The 27,297-nt window shown below is 36.0% G+C and overlaps 1 pseudogene; it reads left to right on the forward strand.

Annotated features, from left to right (window-relative positions):
* The first annotated feature begins 21,283 nt into the window (after positions 1-21,283).
* Positions 21,284-21,369, forward strand: LOC145625991 (small nucleolar RNA R71; annotated as a pseudogene).
* Positions 21,370-27,297: the final 5,928 nt, after the last annotated feature.

Below are 27,297 nucleotides of genomic sequence, written 5' to 3' on the forward strand. Positions count from 1 at the left end.
GAGAGCAGCGGGTGCGCATCTTAGTACTTATTTTTCTATCAGGGATGTTTTCCCCTGCCGAGGGTAGTAGGGTGCTGATTCACTACCTTCTTGGTGTCCGTGATCTTCAGCTGATCGGGACTTATGATTGGGCCAGCTTGGCCTGTGCTGACTTTCTGCGAGGATTGCGAGACTCCTATCGACACCGGTCTTACACAGGAGACATCGCTCTGTCCAGCTTCTAGAGAGTCGTAGAGGTATACTTCATCTCTTACAATGTTAACTCTAAGTTCTTAGTAGCACTTGCTGATATCTTTTATCTTTGTAGATTTGGTTCTACGAGTATTTTCCTTCTCTTGCGCCGACGTGGCCATCTCCGCGCGAGTTCCTTGTTGACGCTTGTTGGGGAGGTCGCTACAGTAACTAGGCAACTACTGCCCGTGTTCGAGAGCTGATCTTCTCGGTATGTTCTTTTGCATAGTTTACATCTTTGTATCAATTTTGGTAAAGCTTTTTCTTATTGGCATTCTTTGCAGGAGCCTGACGTGCTTTACCGGCCATAGGGCGGTTTGGTTATTCCTGCGCTGGATGCGCAGTACACTGCTGAGCATCGCTACTTCTAGGGGACATATGAGGCGGCGGCGTAACTAGGAGAGAGAGTTGCTATTCAGCACTCCTCAGAGATTTTTATCGTCCCTGCTCCTCCGCCACGTCTTATGTTCCATGACGCGAGGCTGCTAAACTTATCGGAGAGGTTGCCTGCTGGTACACCTTGCCGATCTCATTCTAGCTCAGGGCAGTGCTACGAGGAGGACCTACTGCCGTTGTTAGCTCTGGACCCTGTTCTGTCACAGGAGGCGGCGGTATGATTTTTATCTTTTATCTTTTTCCTAAGTAGCCCCAAGTGATATTTTATTCAATTTGGTTTGCTTTTTGTCAAACTGAGCCTACTGAGTTCGTTCCCCCTCGTATGTCCTTCCATTATCAGGGGACATACGGGCCCATTGAGGAGATGATTCCTTCGGCTCCCGAGGATCAGCGTTTTGTTGAGCAATCTATCCCTCGCCACTAGACTCGGGTGAGTTATTTACTTGCTATTTGTTTATATCTGTCTTCTATTGTTACTGATTTTATTTCTTTGACAGTTCTCGTGCGAGGTGGTTATGGCGATGGCGAGGTGCATAGACACCTTTCGGAGCCAGCTCGTGCGGATGAGGGACGTGGCTTCTTATCGTCGTGACGACACTGTTTGGGTGGTAGCTTTTCCTCTTTATTTATGCATTGTTTATATTTCTATTTTCGTTGCCTCTGACTTAATTTCTTCTTGCAAGGACAGCCTATTTCTTCCCGTACTCGGACGAGACCTGACTGACACATTTGTTAGATATATTTTGTATATACATATTATCTATTATGACTGTATTATTTTTGAATTTATTTTTCAATTTTATGTGCATATGTGTGTGTTAAAAAAAAAAGTGTTATAAAATTGTGATTAATTTTGCGCAAAATTTCTGTCATAGTTATTACTAATGGAAGGTATCAGACTTTCTCCCCCAAAAAGAAAAAATGAAAAATAAATAAATCAGACTTGAAACAAACCTAAATTTAATTAAGTTTGAATAAATATAAGAAAAAAGAAATATATATATATATATATATATATGTATATTAAATTAGTATGTGTGGGATATTTGAACAAGGGGAGAATTTTTAAAGTCATTGTAAGAATTCGAATCATAGCCAGAAAAACGCGGTTTGCATAGCACGTTGAGGAAATGCTGCAGCGCCACGTGTCGCCACGCGTTTAGCGCTGTCGCTGAGCATTGCTGATGTGGCTAGGCGATAGACTCAGTCGCTTGGCGACAAGCTTGTCGTTCGGCGCTACAGTGCGCTGATTTCGAGTCCTTTCGGGAGTCAAACTGCATCGATTTTGTGAATAAATAGCCCCGTAATCTACCGAATTTATTTATAATTCAAACAGATTAATTATAATCTTAGTTTCTTAACAAATAATCATGTCTTTAGTTACTAAGAGTTTTAGCAATTTCACTCGTGAATGGTGTCGGTCTTTAACTGCTAAAGAGAGAAAAGAACTCGACTTTGTTCATATGGGAGGTATTTATGGTGTTATGGGGTAGATCTTGATATAGATTTTATTCATACCACCTTAGAATATTGGGACACAGATACACATTGTTTTAGACTAGGGTGTGATGAAATTAGCCTTTTACCAGAAGAATTTGGTGCCATTTTAGGCTTCCCTTCATTAGATCTTGCGGTAATCCCAGAATAAATGAATATTATTATATAGATTTTGAGCGTTTCTTTAATTTAAGAGACAAAGATCTAACAAATATTGTAGATGGTAGTGTAGTTATTTTAAAAGAATTTACACGCCATTTCTTTGATAGACCTTATTCTGAATCTTTTCATGTTTATAGAAGGACTTTTCTCTTTTGCATGCTTAATCAATATCTTCTCATTAGTGGTATAACTAATGAGGGTCAAGCAATTATATTAACTGTTTGGAGCAAATTGAATATGGAGAAAATCCAATGCCATTAATTGTTGGAGAGACTTTGCTTAGTCTTGATGAATTAAATCCAAAAGAACCTTTTCGGGGCTCTCCAATTTTATTACAGGTAGAAAAATAATAATTTTAATTACAGAAATCAAAAACATATTTTTATATAGTAATATTAATTTATTTGCATGGAATTTTTTGCAGATATGGCTAATGGAGAGACTATAATTAATTAGTCCTCCTGACAATATTGAAAAATATATCCAAATAGCTTTGTGAGGCGAAAGAAACGCTTCTCTAAGATGGGGCTCCATGGGTGGAGTAAAGTCTTTGCTTCTTGCAACTTTGCTATTAAGTGGGTCATCCCTTGGTGGAAAATAGAGAAGATGTTTGGTGTTAACAAGAAACCCTTCTGCCGTCTTTTAAGCTTAACCAAGATGACTTTTTATTATCCCAACAGGGTAAAAAGGCAGTACAGTCTACTTCAAACTATTCCTTCTGGGGATCTCCGTCGTCCCTATGAATTCACTGTTTCACAAGAAGTAGAGAAATTTGACACATATTGGAATGCTAGGCCTTTATGGGAAGTGATTACCCAAAAGGTTACTCCTTCCTTGCCCAATGACGTGCAGAGATGGCTTCTTAATAAGACTTTAATTAAAGGACATGAAGAAAAATCAAAGTATAACCAAAGTGAAGAATCGTCTATGTGACAAAGTGATTCCTGTTAAGGAACGCTTGGGTGAAAAGATTAAATTCAAAACACCTATGATACCTAAGAAGAAAGACTCTACAAAGGAAGAAGGGAAAAGAAAAGCTGACACTTCAGAAAAGAAGGTTTGGGTAAGGCCTACTAGCTAAAGTCATGGATGATGAAGAGGATGCAAATAAAAATTGGAAAAGCGCAAAGAAAGAGAAGAAAGATTGAAGCATTGCTTAACTTCCAATTTATTAGACTTAGTTTTAAATTTAAAGTTAATTTGTTTTATTAAAGTTTTTTTAAAATTCCATCAATAATATAATTTTTATTTTATTTTATTAATGAAATTTCACCTTTTTTATTAAATCAACTTCTTTAAATTTATTAAAGCAATGAAAACAGATTAGATTATTTTATTTTCCAAAAAAAAAAATTTCGAGTACGGAATTCGAAAATTTTCCGAAAAAGACACCGAAATTTGCCCAGATATTCCAAGAAAAACAACGCCGCCATTTTGCGGCTGTCGCCAGGCGCTGTCGCTTTGCACTGCAGTCGAACGGCCGACAACAAACCTCTATCTGTGGCGCTGCTATTCTATCGAATTTCTAATGATTCTGGGATTCGAGTTTTGCGATAATTATAGTGGCCGCACCCTGTAAAGGGTTGCCTACGTATCCTTTCCTAAGGAATCGGGCCAAATGTAGCTCTCTTGAGTGACATACTCAAGTAATTATGGGTAATACTTTTTATGTTGGTCAAGGTTCGTCATGTTTGAGAACTCATTGCCATCCATGTTAGTTTTTTTTTGCTACACCTCCTGATAGAATGGTTTTGACAATATAAGGTCCTGACCAATTAGCCCTAAATTTGCCTCTTGGATCCAAAACATTTTTCCTTAATAATTTTAACACCAAGTCTCCTACTTTGATGTTTCTTGTCTTGACCTTCTTATTAAAATGCCTAGCCATACGGGTTTGAAAGCATTGGGTATGATGTAGAGCTTCTAGTTGCTTTTCGTCCAGTGGAATTAGCTCTTCATACCTTGCTCTAGTCCATTCGACTTCATCGAGTTTACTTTCTAATGCAATGCGTAGAGACGATATCTCTATCTCTACAGTTTGTACGACATCCATTCCATAAACTAAGGAGAATGGTGTATTACCTGTTGATGTGCGAATTGACGTGCGATAACCCCAAAGTGTGAAATGGAGTTTGTGAGGCCAATCCTTGTAATTTTCTGTCATTTTCTCGATAATAGTATTTAGAATTTTATTAGCTGCCTCAACTACTCCATTTACTTGAGGTCTATAAAGGGAAGAATGATGGTGTTGAATGCCATATTTTTGTAGCAATTCTTCACATTCAGCTTGAAAGTGAGTTCCATTGTAACTTATCATCTCATGTGCGACTCCGTATCGACAAATAATATTCCTTTCGATAAAGAGTGCTACATGTTTTGCAATGAGTTTAGCATATGATTGTGCTTCAATCCACTTTTTTAAGTAATCAATTGCTACTAGGATGTATTCGTGACCTCCTGTCCTAGGAGGGTTAATTTTACCGATAATACCAATCCCCCATGCAGAGAATGGCAATGGTGAAGTGTAGGTATAAAGTAGAGATGGAGGAACATGTTGTAAATTGGCATAAATTTAGCATTTAGGGCATCTTTTTGCATATTGATGACAATCACTATTCATGGTAGTCCAATAGTACCCATCTTGCATTATCTTTTGGACTAGCATTTTGCCAACAACATGGGTTTTGCAAATGTCTTCGTGTACTATCCTCATAGCTCTTTGGGCATCCTTTTTCCCTAGACATAAGAGAGCTCGACCCTTAGGTACACTTTTATGTAACTCGTTGTCTATGAGTACGTATTCGGAAGCCAAGAGTCTTAATGCTCGTTTTGCTCTTTTGTCAGCATGAAGAGGATATTCTCCTTTGGTGACGTAATAAGTATATTCGTATACCATGGTTCTTCTTTTATTATTCTTCATCTTGGACCACTTCAACGTCTTCTATGGCTTGAATGTAAGCCGGTTTATGCCTTTTCTCTATGGTTAGAGGCATTTGCTCGATTTCCGTAGGAATCCTAACCATTGAGGCTATTCTTGCCAAGGCGTCAGCAAATTGGTTTTCATCTCTAGGTAGATAGGTGTATTCTACCTTTTCTAACTTATTGGTATGAGTTTCTAGATAAGTTTGGTAAGGGGCTAGACTTTCACTCCTTACTTTTCATCTTTTATAAATCTGGTTGATGATCAATGAAGAGTCTACGAATATTCGTAATTTCTTTACTTCCAATACCAAAGTTGTTTCAAGGCCTATCACGCATCCTTCGTATTCAACACCATTGTTGGTAATGTCGAAATCTAGCTTTATAGAGATTGGAACGTGCTCTTCTTTAGGTGATACTAAGAGTACTCCAACGCCACATCCCTTTTGGTTTGAGGCTCCATCGAAGTATAAAGTCCAAGTATCATCTTCTCTGACCATCAAATCTTCGTCTAGAAATTAATTGTCATGTTCCAGCGTTGAATTTTCTATTGGGAAATCTGCTAGGAAATCCGAGACCACAGATCCTTTGACAGCCTTTTGAGGCATGAATCTTACATCGAACTGGGCTAAATTGACTGATATGCGCCCATTTAGTGTAGACTTTTCGAATAAATACTTAAGTGGATCCATTCGAGAAATAACAAAGACTGTATGCACGAGCATGTAATGTCTTAGCTTGATTGTGGCCCACACCCAATGCGAGGCACAATTTCTCAAGCGGTGTGTAGCGTACTTCATACTCAAGCATCTTTTTGCTTAGATAGTAGATTGCATTTTCTTTACCTTCTACTTCTTGTGGAAGCATAGCCCCCATTTCTCCTTGGTGACTGTTAAGTACAACCTAAGAGGGATCCCTGGGAGTGTTGGCGCTAATACGGGAGAATTTGCAAGATAGGCTTTGATATTTTCAAAGGCTTTTTTACACTCATCATCCCATATTGCTGGCACGTTCTTTTTCAGCTTCTTGAATATTGGTTTGCATATCATTGTTAATTTCGATATGAATCTACTTATATATTGCAACCGGCTAATGAATCCTTGAATTTGTTTCTCGGTTTTAGGAAGTGGCATTGACATGATTGCCTTGATCTTGGTTAGGTCTATCTCTATTCCTCTAGAGCTTATGAGATACCCTAAGAGCTTGCCAGAGGTGACTCCAAAAGCACATTTAGATGGATTCAACCTCATGTTGTATATTCTTAGCCTTTCGAAGAATTTTCTTAAGGCTACTTGATGTCTTGAGCGATCTTTTGATTTCACAATCATATCGTCTACATACACTTCAACCTCTTTGTGCATCATGTCATGGAGTAGGGCAGTTGCTGCTCGTTGGTAAGTAGCACCCGTGTTTTTTAACCCGAATGGCATTACCGTGTAACAGTAAGTACCCCATGGTGTTATGAATGTTGTTTTCACCATGTCTTCTTCCCTCAAGAGAATTTGATTGTATCCCGTGTATCCATCCATAAATGAGAGAAGTGCATGATTTGTTGTATTATCTACTAAAATATCGATATGTGGTATAGGGAAGTCGTCCTTTGGACTTGCCTTATTTAAATCTCGATAGTCGACACACATTCTTACCCTTCCATCCTTCTTTGGAACTGAGACCATATTTGGCATCCATTCGGGGTATTTGGATACCCTGATAAAACCTGTAGTTATTTGTTTTTGAACTTCTTCTTTTATTTTAAGAGCTACGTCAAGTTTTATTTGACGCAGTTTATGTTTTACAGGTTTCATTCCTGGAATTAGTGGTATAGTGTGTTGAGCTATTTCTCTATTAATGCCTGGCATATCTTCATATGACAGGCGAATACATCGGTATATTCTTTGAGTAGATTAATTAAATCAGCTCTTTCTTGTTTATTAAGCGTTAATCCGATTTTAACTTCTCTTTTAATGGTTGAATCATTTGAGGTATCAACCGTCTCAGTATCCTCAATTATCGGTGTTTTCTTTTCAAGGTTTAGGAATGGGATTAAAGAATTTGGACTCTCCACATAATCATTGGGTCGTAGGTTCTGTTTGGCTTAGTTTAATATTTTTGTCATAACTTATTCGTTATAACAGGGATTTGGGCTTATAAAATATTGTTGGAAAGCTCTTTTCAAGACCCATCCAACAATTCAATCATTGGACCAAGATTATGGACGAAAATAAACTAGAATAAACGTTTTTATAAAAAGGACACGAAATGAATGAATTTAAAAGACACGACATGAATTACTTTAGGTTTAAAGGCACGAAAAGAGGAAAATAAAAGGTTTGGGGAAATGGTCTAGGAATTGGGTTGGTTTATGAAATAAAAATTGACGCGGTTCGAGACTATGTCGTTGAAACTAACCCCTACCCAAGGCCAAAAAAAATTTGTAAACACTCAACACACCCCTACACAAGTATGATGGTAAGTTGAGGGTCGAACTCAAAGGAATGGTGGGCGATTATCTATTGTCTTTGGTCAAGCTATTCCGAAATGTAATGATTGGGTGTGAATGTTATGCTAAGACAAAGACGACTAATAAACGAGAAGAAATCAAATGTAATAAACACTAGGGCTAGGATCCACATGTAATCATAACGGATTCAACTAATTGGGAGGTCAAATTAATCATGCAACCAAGAGAGCATATCAAGCTATTCTCCTAGAGGTCTAACTAGTGTCAACTACGATAAACTCTAGCTAGGAAACATCACAAGACACCTCAATCGTGTAAATGCAAGCCACAAATAAATGGTCCGTATCAATGTGAACTTACAATGCAATCTAGTGCACAATCAAAGTTAGCTACTCTTTAATTAATCACACACATGCACATGATCATCAACGAAATTTAATCACATCATCAACTCCATCAATTTTCCGCAATTAGCATTAATTCATGACACATACATGCTTCGCCATTACCCTAGCAAGCTATCTACTCACTAGCCATTGAAATCAAGATCAAAACAAGGCTAATCTACAAATTCATCATGATCAAATCAAACAAGCTAAAATCAAACACAAATCAATCAAACTTCAATCAAACTAGAACATTCAACAAAACAATTGAAATCAAATAAAGATCAAACTAAAGATTGAATTAAAGAAAAGGAATCCTTACAAACTTGATCAAAAATCAAAGGAAATGGAGAAATCTTCAATCATCAACAATCCACCATGAAATTCTCTCACTAAAACCTAGAGTTTCTCTATCTAAAAATCTCTCTAATTTGATAAAAAAAACTAATTCTCAATTTGCTCTAATTCTCTCTCCTCCTAAAATAGAAGGAAAAACTATCACTACTACAATTCCCTTGATTTTTCGACGCTGTGCGTAAGGCGTCAATGAATAAATTTATATCCCGTGTCTTCTCGACGCTTTTAAGGGTCTTCATAATGTCTTGACATCAAAAAGCGTCTAGAAAGGCATATTCCTTGCACGTGCTTTCAATTGGAAGCTACTCGGATAAAAGTAATTCGCCCAGTGTACATTACTCACTCAACGCTATAACTTCTTCCTTAAGCCTAAACCTAATTACCGAATACCTCTTCGTCAATTCCATCAAAACTTCTTCAATTCAGTTGGATTTGCTTCCCAAAACTTTAAAAGTTCAGCGAATTTGGTGAATTGGGCGAAAAATGGTGGTAATTTCTTTCGTTGCTCTTCAATTTCTAGTAATCTTCTTGCTCTTTATAAATTTGTTGGTTATTTTGCTAATATATCATTCGAATTCCTCTCTCAAGTCATTTTTTTTAATTTACTTGGTAGGATATAAATTTTCTTTGATTTCGATCTCCATGCCCTCTCTGTCTTACATAACTTCCAGATCTACCCCAAATTGAGGTAACAAGTTTGAAAAAATTAAGGGTATATTCTTCTCCCTCTGTAGATTATCGATTTTTTGGGGGTTTTTTTGCCCATCTATTACATGTTTTGATTGGTTATTAAGGGTTTCATTTGTTTAATTTTGTTTTCAAATATGTAATTACCGAAATATTTCAGATAATTCATTTTTTTCAAGGGTTTCAAGATTCATGCCAAGGTATCTTCTCCCCTTTTTAGTTCATTTGTTAATTGATTTTCTGCCATTTTTTTTTTTGAAATTAATCAGAATACTTGTTTTTCTTTTAATTGTTCTATGATTTTCGTTTCTATGAGTTTGATTGCATACTTGAATGAAATTAATGGATCTTTAGGATGAATTCAGCAAGATAAGTTAAGAGTAATTGATATCTCTTAACAAATTATTTGTGGGAATGTAGTTAACAGTAAGATTTGCATGTCTTAGCTAGTTTATTATCAGTATGACAATATCATCCTTTTGAATCTTATACTGAAAATATGACCCAAAAATTCTCCTTTAACATGTACTGTCAGTGGTAAAAGATTAATTCCTCTCCGTCAAGAATACTTGGTTGTAATTGAGCACATAATTCTCAATAGTTTTAGGAACTTGGGCTATGAATGTGTTATTTTTTGACATTTGCCTTGCATTGTATGATGAAAAAGCTTGATACCCTTGTAATTTGATAAGTGATTAGTACAATGAGTGATTTTTTTGATAAGAAAATGAATAAGGTTCTTTGAAGAGCAATGTAATTTCCTGTTTTCATTTTCTTTTCCTTTATATTTCTTTGTTTTTTAAATCTAGGATTCTTATTAGTTCTTAATATTTGTATTTCATTATAGGGTTTTGTGTCTTAGCTTGTATTATAACCCAATAACCCCATACTAATCACTAATCAGATAACTATTGTTGAACCTTGTTAAAAATTTTGGAGTACACGAAGGTTTTATTTTTTAAAAATTTGATATACTTGTTTTATCTTGGTGAATTTCTTTTTTTTTTTTTTGGTATTTTGTTGAAATTTTTTTGTTAGAGAGAGTTAAATTATCAATTTCAAATCAGAATACTGAACTGCATCTCTGCCTTTCTCAAAGAGTAGTTCAATTGAAAAGGTGAGATGCATGCTTCTAAGTAAAATTCATATCTTTATCTCTCTTTGAATCAATTTATAGAAGTTGACCCAAAATTGTAATCTATGTCGTCCCTCTTAGTGTCGATCGATAATATTAAGGTACATACTTTCTCTTTGAATCAATTAATAGATCTTGGTTTAATTTAATGTTTTATTTTTTCAATAATCTCACATATTATGTTTAGATATGGGTTAGCTTCATGAGTAATTGAGATTTTAGGGTTTCTGTTATGTTTCATTTTGTGCTTTTGGTTTAATTTAATTCAGAAAATTAGGCTTTTTTCATGTTTTTGAATGAGCATGATCGCATTGTTTTTCGTCTCACAATTCCATCACAATTCGCATTGATTTTTCTAGGAGCTATTGTGAGTGCTGAGTTCATTTGGTTCGTTCTCCTTCGTTAGAGAAGCTTTTTAGGTGATTTTTTTTTTTAATTTGGGTGTTTTTCTGTCTACTTTCTGACTGTAAAATTTCATAATTTTTGGAGTTTATTTGCTATTAAACTGGGCTGTTTCTTTCGGACTGGTTTGCTTCTCTGTTTTGTTCAAATTGGTTTATTCTTGCTGTTTAGGTGGGATTTTAATAGAGTTATTCTGTAATTTCTCTAGGGATTTCCTCTTTGATTTAGGGTATATTTGAGGGTGTTTGAAAATATTATTGCACTCTTTTATTCCCGTGTTGCCTATGTTTTTGTTGCCTATAGAATTAAAGCAGGAATACTTTAGGATTGTTGCTCATATTAGTGCTCTTCACTGCTAATCAATTCTTGTTTATTTTATTCTCTAAGGTAATTGCCTAACATCTTTAAAAGGACTCAAGCATCGTCTTGCTCCCGTTATGATTTGCTTATCTTTTCTTTTTATTTGTGCAACTCTGTCGTCGTCAAGTTGAATTTGAAACATTGTTAACTCTAAAGTTCTTCTGAACATAATATCCTTGTCTGCTTTTGATCAATATGCTAAAACATATAAAATGCAAGATATGTTGATGAGTTTGTTGTAGATTATGAGGGTTGTATATTTAATTAGATTATGGATTATTTTGTTGACATTTTGTTGAATGCAGGAACTTGACTTTCATTCCAAGCTGGACTGTTTTGACAACCTCTATTTTTTGCCTTGAATTGTGATTCTATGCTAAATAACACTTCAATTATGGATGTCAGTCAAGAGGTTATTATGGAAATCACTGGAATGGAGGCTATTACGGAGGACACATATGTGATGGTGGTTACGGATACGTACCACACCCCCATGACCCAAGAATGTATGCAGCAGCTTACAGAGCCTACCCTGTGTACGGCAATCAGCAACAAGTAAGCTGATGACAAAGACACGAAAAGAAGAAGTAGCGCGCATGAGGAGAAGCCTCAAGATTATCGATAAGCTTATCTTTATATGTTTGCTTGAAGTATTATTGATAAGATTATCGATAAACTTAGTAAGAAAAATTACCTTTCTGTTAGTAATTGCTTTGTCAGTATTGTTTAAATATTCGATTCATAGACAGTAGATATTTTAAGGTTTTTTCATTCATGTATACAATAAATTATTATGTTTTATTGTGCTTTAATTTTATATCTATTATGAAAATTTAGCTTTTTGTTCTACATTTGAAGCACGATTATGATCACTTTTGAGTTGTTTGATAGCCTCTTTTCGATAATTTTTTTATTTTGTTTTATTGTTTTTGGTTCCGTATGTATTATGATTGTTTAGGTAAAAGTCAACATTCTTTGATCTTTTTCTCTTATGTAAATTGTATCTCTAGCTCAGGTGGCCTCTCACACTATAAGCCATGTTCTTGACATGGATATGTGGCCATACATTCATCGTCGAAAGAAATACCTTTAAGAAGCTTAAGGTGTAGTCATTGGATGTACCACGCTACAGGATACATGTAAGTTTTTTTACCACTTTCCAGATTACATGTCAGTTTTATGTATTTACTAGAAATGGAAGTTCTAAAACCCCCTACAAAATTTTTATGTTGAAAATGTAAAAGTATTTGACTTTTCCTATGCTTGCTGGCTTATAGTATCTTTTGCAATGGCAACGAGATGCTATTAACAAGTTGATCAAATAAGCTGCTATCAAATGGATAAAAATTCAGATCAACTTGGTTTTTCCATTATGAGACATGATTATAACTAGAATGAATCTTGGTTTTCTAAAATCTTTGTGGCTTTTTTCTAAAGTCATAATCAGACATGATATCTTTATGAACCATGAGCAATCTCAAACTTGCTTAAGAATCATGATATCTTTGTTCATTGGTAATTTTTGTTTTCCGCATTATAATCATTAGAAGCTGGTTTGAGTTGTGTCCTTTTATAGACATTTCGTTGTTTTGCTCTATGGTTGTACATGTTATTGTATACCAAAACTCTTATAATTGCATGGCTCATATTGATGTTTCTACTCATTCATTAGAAGTTGGTTTGAGCTGTGTTAGTTTATAATCATTTACTTGCTTTTCTCTATAGTTGTAAACATTATTGTGGACCAAAACTTTATAATTTCAGAACTGAATTCAGATATGAATTTCAGAACTGAAAATCATATTTGAAATCAGAGCTGAAATTCAAAATGCTTGTGTGTGTGTGTGTGTGTGTGTGAAATTCAGAGCTTGTGTGTGTGTATAAGCGTCGATTATCCTTTTTATTAGCTTTGTCATTGTTTATCTTTACTTATATACTTGTTGAACCTCATTTATATTGTTTTATCTTATGCTTTGATATTTATCATGATATAATTATGGTGCTTCATTTCCCTCAAAAAAAAAAAAAAATTATGGTTCTTCATTATATACGTGGTTGATACAAAGACTTTTATTAGTTTCTATTGTGGACTAGTTCTTAACATGCTCTGAAAGCATGTGTATGTTCTGGTTTAAATACATTGGTCTTTTCATTGTTGTTTAGATATAGCATGTTGAATCTTGAGCCTATATTGTGTAATGTACTAATTTATACTTTTTTTTTTTTTGATGATTGGAAAAGGTAATGAAGGTGCAACAAGAGAATAGGTCGGGACACTTGAGCATCAAAACAAGCGACTATATCGTCTATAAGGCCACCATCTATCTATTTTGGTTTTTAATCTTATATTAGTGATGTATTTATTTAAGAACAAGGTACTATAATATGCGACGTTTTTTTTAATCGTGTTGATGTTTTCTTTTATAAATTTGGTAATTATTTACGTACTCTTATTATTGTTAATTAATTATTGTTTTTTTAATGTAATTATATAGAATATTTGTTTATTTTATGTTTAATGTTATTAATTTCATTTATGATAAATTTAAATAACTCTAATGTATGTATGATGGTAATAATTGAATAAAAGGAACAAAAAAAAAAAAGAAAAAAAAAGCTTTAAAAAAAATTCTAGACGCTTTTTAATGTCTACATATTTCGCACATTTTCATATTTCAAGAGTTTCCCACCGTACAATACGCTGACACGAATAAACGCAAGACAACAAAAAGCGTCGCTAAATTTGAGTACGTGGACATGTAAAAGCGTCGCTAAAAGACTAAACCAATTCGGGATAATGCGCGAAATGAGTATTTTCCGACATTTCGTATATTACTTAGGACACATAAAAGCGTCGATATTCTCGATGCGTTTTTGTGTCCTTCAAATTCTCGACTCACGTTTTCTCGACGCTTTTTAGCAGCGTCGAGAAATATTTTTGCGACGCTTTTTAGCGTCGAAAAAAGGCCTAAAAAGCGTCCAAAAAACATGCTTTTTGTAATAGTGTATACAGGAAAGATATAAAAGAAGAGTTAGTTAGATCGTCCCAAAAGAGACCCCGGAAGGCGCGGTCGCATCAGAGGAGAGGCGCGGCCGCGGGATGATGAACACCAAGGTGGGCAGTCTAGAGAGGGCCTATTTTGGTGGTTTCATGGCAAAGATTACGCCCCCACCGCATACGTGCACCGATCTCTTGACTTGCTCATTGCGTTCCTTTAAACTCGAAGCTCCGAAAGGCGAACATGAGGCATCCATGTTGATGAGAGGAAGGCTCGGGAATCCTTGGAGACACGATCATAACCTAAAAACAAACGAAAACAAACAAATAAAAGGGAAAAAGAACAAATAAACAAAGAAATGCACAAAACAAGGAAAATAACTATGGAAAGCACAAACTAACGAAATAAAGAACAAAACTAAGGAAAAACTAAGAAAAAGGGCTATAAAGAAGCATGAAAATCATCTTAAAATATGCCAAATGAGTGCCATAAATGACACTCATAAAATTCCCCCAAGCTAAACTTTTGCTCGTCCTCGAGCAAAACAAAGCAAGAAAGAATAAGGATGAAAGACTTATTCAAAAAGAAAAAGAAAGACTCAAGAAGAGAATATACACTAAAACTCACTGTCGTAGGAATCACGGTTGTTTTTAGCTACAACAAGCCATTTTAAACCCCTAGATCGCCCTAGAGGATGAGTAATGCTCTCGTAAGGGTATCCTAAGAGTTTACCCATAACTCTCCCCCAACATCCAAGAGGCAAAACCATAAAAAGAAAAGAAAAAGGGAAAAAGGGAAAACAGAACCTTAGCGAAATGGACTTACAAAGAGACTACAATGCAAATGAATGAAAATCTTTCTCAAGTAGTCAAGGTATGCACGTTCTAAGATATCCAAGGTTGATTGAAACATAAGGTATGCTAAGCATAGGAACTAGACATCACAATCCACGTTCATCCCAATCGATCTTACCGCGTTCTCCCTACTAGTCTCAAATCTCCCCTTAGTGAGCATCCCAATGATTTCTCGAAGGAACCGGAAAAAGAGATTTATTTAGGCTACTCGACATCTTGATTTTGCATCCCCTTTCCTTAGGCAATAACTCATGATTCTCTCCCCCGAATAATGACTCAACTTCTAGGTCAAAAGGGCTTTCCCAAAGGTTGTAACGTAAGGGCATAAAGGGTGAAGGTAGGATAAAATTTGAAATTTGGTGATTTTCGTAAAAGTGAAGCAAAGAACGGGCCCTTTCTTAGAATCACAATCAAGAAATCACCAATCCAAACAAAAATACGTACACCCCCAAGCTTATTCAAAACTATAAATCACAAATATAAGTACAAAAAGCGTAAACGCTTCTCCCCCAAGCTTAAATGAAGCATTTCCCTCAATGCTTAGAAGGAGAAAAGAATACATCAAAATATTTTTGAATTATTCACTTTTTCAAATTTTTTATTTTATTATTTTTTTTTTTTTGTGTTATGCTTTGCTTTGTCCTTGCTTTTTTTCCAAATTCGGACGACTTTTTCAATATTGCACTTATTAGTCCATGCCTTTCATAATGTAGGACGGCTTTTTCTCATACTCATTTTCCATTATTCACAAAGAAGATGAAATCACAAGCTTGCATCAATTTAACCACATATCCCAACTATATCACCACAACTCCGTCAAGAATGATCAATTGCTTCACAAAAACAAGAAAAGAAAGAAATTGAAACAAAAGGCCAAAGATCTAAAGATGTGGCTTGAAAAGAGGGAAATAGGCTCAAATGTAAACCCAAAAACAAAGATGAAACAAACTATCTCAAAAATGAAAAATACCACCCCGAAAAAGGGGCCTTTGCCCTCCCTAGATAGCTCGGTCTCGGGTTTACGAATCATAGATCAAGCTTTATAGATTAGGTTTGCAATAGTCAAGGATCCACGCCGCTCATACATGATACGTTGAAGGCTTGAAAAATGATGAACCTCACATGGATGTAGCAAAAAATCACTAGTGGTGTCAAATCGACCATGGGGAGCAACTACCAACATGCCACAAACAAGTAGAATCCGGATTCGTGATCCTCCTAGTTCAAACCAACTACCCTAGCATACACCTATCCTAGAGTCAACCAAGCATAGTCTCAAACCATGCATACCTTTACTACCTAGGAAGAAAGTCATGCAAAAGACAAAGTCTAATGTACAAAGTCCAACTCATAAGGAAAATAAAAATGGTGAAAAATAAGCCTCAAAATCAAACCACAAACCAAAACAAGGACAAAGGAAAATAAAAGAAAAGAAAAATAAGAGAAAAGAAAAAGAAAAGGAAAGTCATATATAAAGGAAGAATAGGAGAAATAAATAAAAGAACTAGAAAGCAAGTTAAACACATATATCCCAATCGACATACAAGTGATTGAATGACAACATCGTCATCGATCCCAAACACATTACGTGTTAACAAGCAATCATCCTCGAACCGTTCAAATTCCCCTAAACTAAACCTAATCTATGCATCCAAAGAAAAATAAAGAGGAAAATTAGAAAGGTCTCACCGGGCTATCCATGCATAGAATAATAAAGAAAGGCGATAGAAAGAACCACCTTCGTTGCATTCCAAGATTGTAAGCATCATCATAGAGCCATGTGAGAACAAGAAAAGCAAAAGAAGCTATAAACAAAGAAAATGGTTAGTAACTTCAAAACCAAAAAGAGAAGAAAAGGAAGCTACAAAGTAACACTAAGTAACCAACTAAACTACTAGCTAATTAAAAGACACTAGACTACAAAATTTGGATTCAAAGGGATTTAGATCCAAAGGTTTTGGATAAATGAAATCTGATGACTTATGGAAGAAGGTTGGTACGGTTTTGAGGGAATGAGAGTGATGGGGGTCAAAGGTAGAAGGAGGAAATAAGGGGAAATGAAAGAAGACAGAAGGAAGGAGAAGATAAAGGGGCATGGCAGTGGGTGCGGCCATTGGTGGGTACACAAATAATGATGATGATAAACACCAACATAGGCATTAGCAAAACCCCATTTTAGTGGGTTCAAAATCCCAAAATAATGGAAGGACCACATGAACCCACCAAAAACAAACTTCGTTCAACTTTTAAAGCAGAAAATTCCCTATCTTACCTCACTAAAATTCTTACCCTTTTACCTCAAATTTCGATGACATCGAGTGTAATCACATCAAAAACCGCAAAACACCTTCTCATTCCTCATGCTCACCTGATGAAGTCCAATCCCAAGATTCCAACCTACAAATCCAAACAAGTAGAAAAGTGAAAGAAAAGAAACTAAAAGAAGGGAAAATAAGAAAATTCAAAATCAAAAAGAAAAGTTAGAGATCTCCGGGTTTCCTTCCGGGAAGCGCTTGTTTATGGTCCTAAGCTCGACCCTTCCTCCAAATCATGGAGGGTCAAATAGCACCACCTGCTTCAAAGTGGCGGAAAGAGCAAATTTCTCCTCAACTTCTAGCAACTTCTCGTTGTTGCTTGATGAGACATAATTCAATAACTCCTCAAAAGCAAGCTTCTCTTTCCATAATCTCATTCTCTTTCTCTTTTTCCTAGAAGCTCGTGCTCTTTTCTTTGCCTTGTTCTTCTTTGTAAATGGTTTCACACCATCCACACTCTTGGGGTCATCGTCCTCCTCTTGAGGGTAGAGCTCAAACCAATGAGAAGTGTCTATTTCCTTCTCGTCCATAAGCTTGGGAAGCTTCGTTTTCTCTTCACTAACCTTCTTGCAATCATAACTCAAAAGCATATCATCACGATTCTCAAGAACATTGTTAGTTGAGGAATAAATCATGCTAACACTAGCACCAAGATCACAAAGAGCATTTTGGAACAATTTTCCTTTGATTTTGCAAGGTACGGAGAAATTTCCGGGATCTTTCAACTTTTGGGGTAAGTCATTATGAATAAAGGCACTACAACACTCCCACAAATTCACCGGTTCCACTATATTGCAATCTCTCTTACCGCTCAAATTTTTCTTAAGAAACTTAGCATAGTTTGACATTTGTTCTACCACATCGGTGAAAGGAAGAGTAAGGTGAAGTTGCTTAAGCATCTCGATGAATTTCCCAAATTGCTCATCCAATTTATACCTATTGTCTTTTGGTGGTAAGGAAGTCTAGGTTTGTAAACCTCATCTTGCTTCCGCTCTTTCTCCTTAGGCTTATCATTGGAATCCTCACTCATCTTGCTAGTCTCTTCATGCTTATTCCCTTCACTCGAATCGCTCTCCTTTTCATTCTCCTTACTCTTCCTAGGAACAATCTCTTTAAGGACCTTACCACTCCTAGTGGTCGTAGCACACATCGGTTCCTTAGAGTCAACTTCTTGTGAGGGTAAAGAAAGAGGACTAGCTAGCACAATCTCTCAAAGGGATGGCTAGTTCATTGATTTGGTTCTCAAGCATCTTTCCATTAGTAAATAGGACCTCAAACATTTTGTTACAAGACAATGTGAATTCATTCAACTTCTCGGATTGAGCCATCATGAAATTCTCTAGCTTATTCAATTGGGATTGTTGAGCATAGAAATCATCACCTTGGCTTTGAGTCTTTGGAGTAATTTAAGGTGGGGTATCTCTTTGAACATCATTTTGAAAATCTCCCCTACTTTGATTACTCCAATTACCCCTACCATGATTTTGGCCAGAATTTTGATTATGGTTACCATAACCTTGGTTATGATCCCCATATTCTTGGCCGTGGCTTTGATCATTACAACAAAAGTTATTATGTTTACCACAAAAATTGGCTCACATGGTTATTGTAGACACCCATTTGTGTCTCCCCAATACCAAACCCAGTGATGAGTACCCTTCACGTCGAATCATAATCGAATAAAGTGAAAGTGTGGAAAGTTTAGTGTTGCGGAAAGTTTTAATTTCTTTTCTCTTCTCTCTGTTTTTGAAAATCTATTTTAAGAAAACAGCCAATCCAGTTTGGTTGGTCCATGATATTGGTCCAATTTTAGTGTATTTGGATGGGTCTTGAAAAGACCTATCCAACGATATATTATAAGCCCAATTTCGATGAATATTGAGGAAATTATGGCTAATTTACTGAACTGGGCCCGGTTTGAGCCTTATGTGCGGCCCAATGATATAGGGGAGGGCCTAATATGGATTTATCTTTCCTAATGCAATTATTAGGAATGGTTTTAGTTTTCTAGATTCTTATAGAAGGTTCTTTTCATTCCTAATTCAATTACCATTGATAAATTGACTTTTGATTCTTTTCAGAGTTTTAATTAGAATCAAAGAACATTTTTGAGGAAAAATACGATTTTATCCTCCTGTACGGCAATTTCTATCTGATTTTAAGAAAACACGTCAAATTCCTAGTCAGCGCCAAACGTCAGCTGTAGCGCCTGACGCTACGCTTGGTGCTAGCGCTAGCTTTAGCGCCTGGCGCTAGCCTTGGCGCCAATGGCCAGCGTTGGCGCCAATGGCCAGCGTTCGCGCCAATGACCAGCATTGGCGCTAACATTGTTTTATCTACGTCAGAACTCTGTTTTGATATATTATCCTTTTGGCTGATTTCTTTATAAATAACGCCGTAAAAACTCTGTTTTCATTCATCCACAATCATCTACAATCTACCAATTCTCTCTCTCTCTCTTTTCTAAACTAGCTTTTCACAAATATAAAAATTCCGCATTCATTAGCACTAGAAACACCTAGCCATATTCGAAGTTGCCTTCGCCCTAGACGTGAAAGGTTTAATTTCTGAGGGTTTGGTCCCAAATCTCTCTTTCAATTATTTAATTTAATTGTTTGTTTATTATTTTCCTTGAAGTTACTAACGTGTGTATTTTGTTATTAGAAAGAGGTACGAGACATCAAAGTAAGTACTTTAATGGTTTTATTGATGTTATGATGTAGTAATCATGCTTAGGTTGTTATTATGATTACTAGTATCATGTCTAGGGTAAATTTAATATCAAGTATGATTGTTATGATGCCTTTTATGTTCTTCCTAATATTTATGATTGTTAGTATCATGTTAGGGTTAAAGCTTTGATTTTTAATGCTTAGTGACATGCTAGGGTTTGTTATTAATCTTGTTATTATCATGCCTAGGATCTTGCTATTTTTATTATGCTTTAACATGATTATTTTAATTATAATTATTTTAATAATGTTTATAATTGTTATGATTATTGTTGCTTGATTATATTTATTGTTATTGCTTGATCAAACCTTTTATGCATGTTTAAAGGGAATTTGTACTTGTAATCACGCTTAATAAGATAATTAATAATCTTGTTTAGGGTTAATATGATTATAATTCAAGTGATCGCCAATAATAGTTTATTTGTGTATTAAATTCAACCAACATAGATAAACAGGTTTAGGGTTAATCCTATTGATTGCATGTTAGTCAGAAAGCGCACATGAATACGATCTGAATAAAGTAGAGGCCTATTATTAGGGCAGGTTCAATCTCTTTTAGGTTGGATTTGTACCTTCATCCCCAAACCCTATTTAGTTCAAGTCCTTATGGAGTTGACGATCTCTTGGATCGTTAAGGGGTGTAACCTTCACCTCGTGAACGGTTTACAAGTTCCTAAAACTTGTTGGTGACTCTTTTGCTCTATCTTCTTTCCCTTTGGACGACACCGTACTTTATTGTATGATCACATTGGGGTTCAAGCTAGGGGTAATGCTTGAAATATTTCCTACAGTTACCTAACCACTATTTTGGTTACAATTATCATAGCTCCCATGATTGTGATAATTCCTATTCCCAACATTCTTTCGAGCATTAAATCTAGGTCCAAAATCATTATTATCAACACAATTCACATGCACATTCTCATATCCATCATATCTATCACAAGGAACATTGGGGCAATTAGAAACATTATGATCATTCTTTCCACATAAATCACAAACCAAGCATTCTCTTATCATGCAATAAGAAGAAAAAAGGGGGTTGGAGTAGGAAGATGTACCTCTCCCCTTAAATTGGGAGGGAAGACTAGAAGCTTGTGAAGGACTCTCGAGCTTGGTCTTGAGAGAAATCACCTCCTTTCCTAACTCCGAGACCAATGTTGACAAATTGTTGACGACATTAGATTGATCGATTGAGCCACTTGTGCTTCTCGATTCCCTCTCTACATCATGCCAATACATGTAATTCCTTACCACATCATCTATTACATCCACAACCTCTTCTTCCGTTTTGTTCATAATCGACCCTCCGGCTCCGGCATCAAGGCTCGATCTACCTTGAGAGCTTAAACCACCATAGAAAATTTGTATGACTTGAAAGGTTGGAATTTCGTGGTGTGGGCATTCCCTTTGGTAATCCTTGTACCTCTCCCATGCTTCATAGAGATTCTCTCTAGGCAATTGCTTGAAACTTTGGATTAAGGCTCTAGCCTCCGCCGTCTTCTTTTGTGGGTAGAAGCGAGACAAGAAACCCTTGGTAACTTCATCCCATGTCCTTAGGGACCTTGGTTTGACCTCCTTATCCAACCACTCTAAAGCTCTTCCAATGAGAGAGAAGGGAAACAACTTGAGCCTTATATACTCTTGAGCGACTCCGCCTACCATAATTGTATTGCAATACTTCTCAAAATCCTTGAGATGGTTGAGAGGATTTTCACTTGTTGTACCACCATATTGTTTCCTCTCAATCAAGGTGATCATAGCCGGTTTGATTTCAAAATCACCATCCGGGATCAATAATGGAGCAATCCCGCTCTCATACTTGTAAGCGCCCGGTGTGCCCAACTCCTTCAATGTCACTCTATGAGCTTCTCCCATGTTCACTTGCACACAATCTCAAACGAAATTATTAGTAGCACGGCTACAAGAGTAGCCTAAAGGAAAATATTTTTGTGTTTTTGAATTAAGTGCAATAGACTCAACAACAATATATAATCACGACACCATTCCCCGGCAACAGCGGCATTTTGAGGCGGGTCGAGACTAGGTTGTTGAAGCTAACCCCTACCCAAGGCCAAACAAAATTTGTAAACACTCAACACACCCCTACACAAGTATAATAGTAAGTTGAGGGTCGAACACAAAGGAATGGTGGGCAATTATCTATTGTCTATGGTCAAGCTATTCCGAAATGTAATGATTGGGTGTGAATGTTATGCTAAGAAAACGACGACTAATAAACGAGAAGAAATCAAATGTAATAAACACTAGGGCTAGGATCCATATGTAATCATAACGAATTCAACTAATTAGGAGGTCAAATTGACTAAGTCAAGCAATGTGAGAGAAAATCCATCATGCAACCAAGAGAGCATATCAAGCTATTCTCCTAGAGGTCTAACTAGCTTCAACTACGATAAACTCTAGCTAGGAAACATCACAAGACATGAGGCATCCAAATTGATGAGAGGAAGGCTCGGGAATCCTTGGAGACACGATCATAACCTAAAAACAAACGAAAACAAACAAATAAAAAGGAAAAAGAACAAATAAACAAAGAAATGCACAAAACAAGGAAATTAACTATGGAAAGCACAAACTAACGAAATAAAGAACAAAACTAAGGAAAAGGGTTATAAAGAAGCATGAAAATCATCCTAAAATAGGCCAAATGAGTGCCATAAATGACACTCATCAAAAATATGGATTGAATATGGATTTAAGCACTCTAAAGATTAAATATTCAACCCGACCAATAATGGCGATGAAAGGTTGTTCATCATCGGGTTTTGTTTTGGGGAGACACTTTTAGGTGTCTACACCTGTACTTATTTTTTTTTTTTGAATTTCTTCTTTTATCTTAAGAGCTACGTCGGGTTTCATTCGACATAACTTTTGTTTTACAGGTTTCATTCCCGGAATTAGTGGTATTGTGTGTTGAGCTATCTTTCCATTTATTCCTGGCATATCTTCATATGAACAAGAAAACACATCAATGAATTTTAGTATATTAATTAAATATGTTATTTCTACTTTATTAAAAGTTAAACCAATTATAACCTCTCTTTTAATAGTGGGATCATTTAAGATATCAACCGTTTTGGTGTCTTAAATTACTGGTGTTTTGTTTTCAAGTGTTTCCATTTATTTAATTATTTCTTTGTCACTTTCATTGTTATTTGACCAATGCTCATCATTCTTGAGTAAGAGAATGATACGAGGAGTAAGCAGATGAAGACATGTTATTGAACTCGGAAACCATTACATCAAGTAAAGAAATATTCATTGGGACTTGACTACTAACTATCCTAGGAGTGGATTTTGAAGTAGAAGGGAGAGAAGGAGATGCTACTATAGAAGGTTTAGAAGACTCGACTACAGAACACTTGAATTAAGACTCGAACTTAGATAAGACAATTTAGACTCATCGAAGATTTGTCCTTGTCCTATTGTTATGGAGACCTTTCTTCCACTTGGTGTAGTCAACTTCACAATCTTTCCCTATCCTTGAAATAATACTTCTGTCATAGTAATAAGCTTTGTAGGATCAGAAGTTTCACTTTGTAAGATCGTTTGTATAAGAGCATAATCATCGTCGATGCGCTTACGCTCATTCTTCTCGTAGCAAAAGAGGAGTCCCATGATATTAAAGTCAAATCCTAGGGGTGCTTTTTCCTTATGAATGGGAGTTGGGATCTCATCTTGGAAATTGCAATCAAAAAAGAATTTCGAACCCTAGTCGTCTCCCCCATTTTTGACAAAGGGTTCAGGAAATTTGTAGCATGGATAATCTTCACCCTCTTTTATGAAATTTCCATTCAGAGTGAGAGGGTAATGATCCATTGGGATTGCTTTCTTTTGGGTACAAGCATTTCTCTGTGGATTGGACATTTCCCGGGCTTGCTTATAGTCTTTCGGAGTCAATTCAAAACCAAGTCCAAAAGTATCTAATTTAGGAAGGCTAGGTAATCCCATTTATGTTGCTACTTCCTTCTTCTTTCCTAGAGTAATTCTAGGAAAGTGTCCTTGCTTTCTGAGAATGACATTAACTATCATGTTCGAATGGAGGTCGCAGCGAAGAGGGGTCTTCTCATCTTCCTCGTGAAAGAGACTTCTTAGGCATTGGAAGCCCCGTAAATCTTCATCATTCTCAGCATGCTCCACATTTATGAGGGGCTTATCAATTGCATTGATCCTTATAGGAGAAGCGTTGATTGTGATAAGAAGTCCTCCAACTCTCGCCTTAATTTGTTGATGAATGGATGAAGGGACAGCCTTAAGGTCGTAAAGCCAAGTGCGTTCCAACAATAAATTGAATGAGGCTTTGATATCTACCACTTAAAAAGTAATAGCATGCTTAATCACCCCTGTTGTAACATTCATGGTTACAGTCCCTAGAGCTTGGCAACGAGTGTTGTCATAAGCTCTTATGCCTTGTGCTGATGGAGATAAGTCTTCATCCTTTATTCCTTTCATTCTTGCATTTCTAAGTGATGAGAAAACATTAATTGCTGACCCATTATCCACAAGGGTCACTGTAACGTTCATTCGTTTGCACACTACTATGAGGTTCAAGGCTTTATTATGTTTATCACCTTTAGGAGGTAAATCCTTGTCAGAAAATGTGATTAGATTGATGGGGCTAGGAAGATCACTTGTAAGGAAGTTAGCTAACCCCTTAGGAGTGGTTTCTGAGTCTATTCCTAATTTAGCTAAATCATCCATTATTGCAAGCCTATGTTCATAGGATGTAGCTAAAAGTTTCCATACATTCATCTCGAACTTAGTCTTTTTAATTGTTTCACAACATCGTTGTCTTCACTGATTGGTATGGGAACTTGTTGAGTGGTAGGAACAGGTTGCGTTGTGATGGGAGGTTGCATTCTCCCTAATCTTGTGGGGACATCGATAGGGGAATCCTCTTTATCTCAAATAAATTGATGAGAGTGGAGTTTATTCTATATCTTTGAGGTAAACGTCCTTGTCATCACTGTCCCACACTCAATTGATGCTAACATCCTTTACTGGTTGAATTTGAACCAAATTTCTATTGTCAATCAATCCTTGAACTAAGTCCTTGAATTTAAAACAATTCTCTATGGTATGTCCTCCTGATTGATGGTATGGACAGTAGAATTTATATGTCCTTTTCAGCGATTCAAATAGTCTTGGCTTGTAGACACCCATTTGTGTCTCTCCAAAACCAAACCCAGTGATGAGTACCTTTCACGACGAATCATAATCGAAGGAAGTAAAAGTGTAGAAAGTCTAGTGTTGCGTATAGTTTTAACTTCTTTTCTTTTCTCTATGTTTTGGAAAACCTATTTTAAGAAAATAGCCAATCCAGTTTGGTTTGGTCCATAGAAAAGGTCCAATAATGGTCTTGTTGGATGGGGCTCGAAAAGAGCTTTCCGACGATATATTATAAGCCCAATTCCGATGAACAATGAGGAAGTTATGGCAAAATTACTAAATTGGGCCCGGTTTGATACTTATATGCGGCCCAATGATATAGAGGAGGGCCTAATATGGATTTATCATTCTTAATGCAATTAGAATTGATTTTAGTCTTCTAGATTCTTCTAGAAGGTTTTTTTCATTCCTAATTCAATTAGCATTGAAAAATTGACTTTGGTTGACTTTTTAGAGTTTTAATAAAAGAGTGTTTTTACGGAAAATACGATTTTTCCCCTCAGTACGGCTAAATTTTATTTGAATAAAAAAACGCGTGAAAATAATAATTAGCGCCTGACGCTAGACATTAGGGCCTGGCGCTAGCTTTAGCGCCTGGCGCTAATCTTCAGTGCCTGGCGCTAATCTGTTTTATCCTCGTCGAAACTCTGATTTGTTTTTCTATCCGTTTGGCTAATTTTCTCTATAAATAGCCTCCTAAAATCTCCGTTTTTCATCACGAATTATCATCAACTATTATCAATTCTCTCTAATTCTCAAATACTCTCTAGTTTTCTTATTCTCTAGTTTTAAGAATTCTTTTCTCTTAAATTTTCTATACAAAATTCCGCATTCACAAGACCAAGAAGCACCTAGCATAGTTCGAAGTTGCCTTCGCCCTAGACATGAAATTAAAGAAAGAGATACGAGGCATCCAAGTAAGTGCTTTAATTGTTTTATTGATATTTTGATATAGAAATCATGTTTAGGGCGTTTTGATCTTCCTAGTATCATGTTTAGGGTAACAACTAAAAATTCTTAATATCAAGTATGATTAAAAGTATGCTTCCTATATTCTTTCCTAATAGCATGTTAATATTCATGTTAGGGTTAAAGCTTTGATTTTTATTGTTTAGTGACATGCAAGGGTTTGCTATTAATCTTGTTAGTATCATGCCTAGGATCTTGCTATTATCATGCTTTAACATCAACATGTTTATTTCTATGATTATAATTATCTATAATTAATTATGATTATGATTATTTTATTATGAATATTATTATTATGTTGCTTGATCTTTATTGTTATTGCTTGATCACGCCCTTTATATATGTTTAAAGGGAATTTGTACTTGTAATCACGCTTAATAAGATAATTAATAATATTTTTTAGGGCTAATTTGATTATAATTCAAGTGATCGCCAATAATAGTTTATTTTTTGTGCATTATATTCGACCAACATAGATAAACAGGTTTAGGGTTAATCCTATTGATTGCATGTTAGTCAGAAAGCGCACATGAATACGATCAGAATAAAGTAGAGGCATATTATTAGGGTAGGTTCAATCTCTTTTAGGTTGGATTTATACCTTCATCCCCGAACTACCAATCATGGTTCTAGACCTATTGGAGTTAACGATCTGCTGGATCGTTATGGGGTGTAACCTTCACCTCGTGAACGGTTTACAAGTTTGTAAAACTTGTTGGCGACTCTTTTTCTCTATCTTCTTTCCCTTTGGACGCCACCGTACTTTAGTGTATGATTACAGTGGGGTTCAAGCTAGGGATAATGCTTGAAATATTCCCTATAGTTTTTGGCGACTCCACTGGGGAGGATATCTATTTTAATTCCTGAAATTTTTTTCGGCAATGATTTAGAATGAGTGGATGAGACTCGAAAAGTTTTAAGTATTTCATGTGCGTAATTTTGATTAACATTATTGTCATATGCATAAAAAAAGATCTCATTGGAAAGACCATCCGTAATGATTTAAAACATAGGATTTTTACACGTAGGAAATTTGAGGAATATCTTTCACAACTAGGACCGAAATAATGCTGCGCGAAACTGGAAAATTTTATCGAGCAGAGAAAACTGTTGAGGCATGTAGGAACTAGCATCAGGGAACAAAGTCTAGCTCTAACTATTTGACTTTAGCGCCAGGCGACAGCTTATGTCACCAAGAGCTAAAGCCAAATTGTGGTGCTGGCCTCTGTTTGCTGGCGC

The sequence above is a fragment of the Chenopodium album genome, chromosome 3 (assembly GCF_948465745.1).
Source record: "Chenopodium album chromosome 3, dcCheAlbu1.1, whole genome shotgun sequence".
Classification (NCBI taxonomy): Eukaryota; Viridiplantae; Streptophyta; class Magnoliopsida; order Caryophyllales; family Amaranthaceae; genus Chenopodium; species Chenopodium album.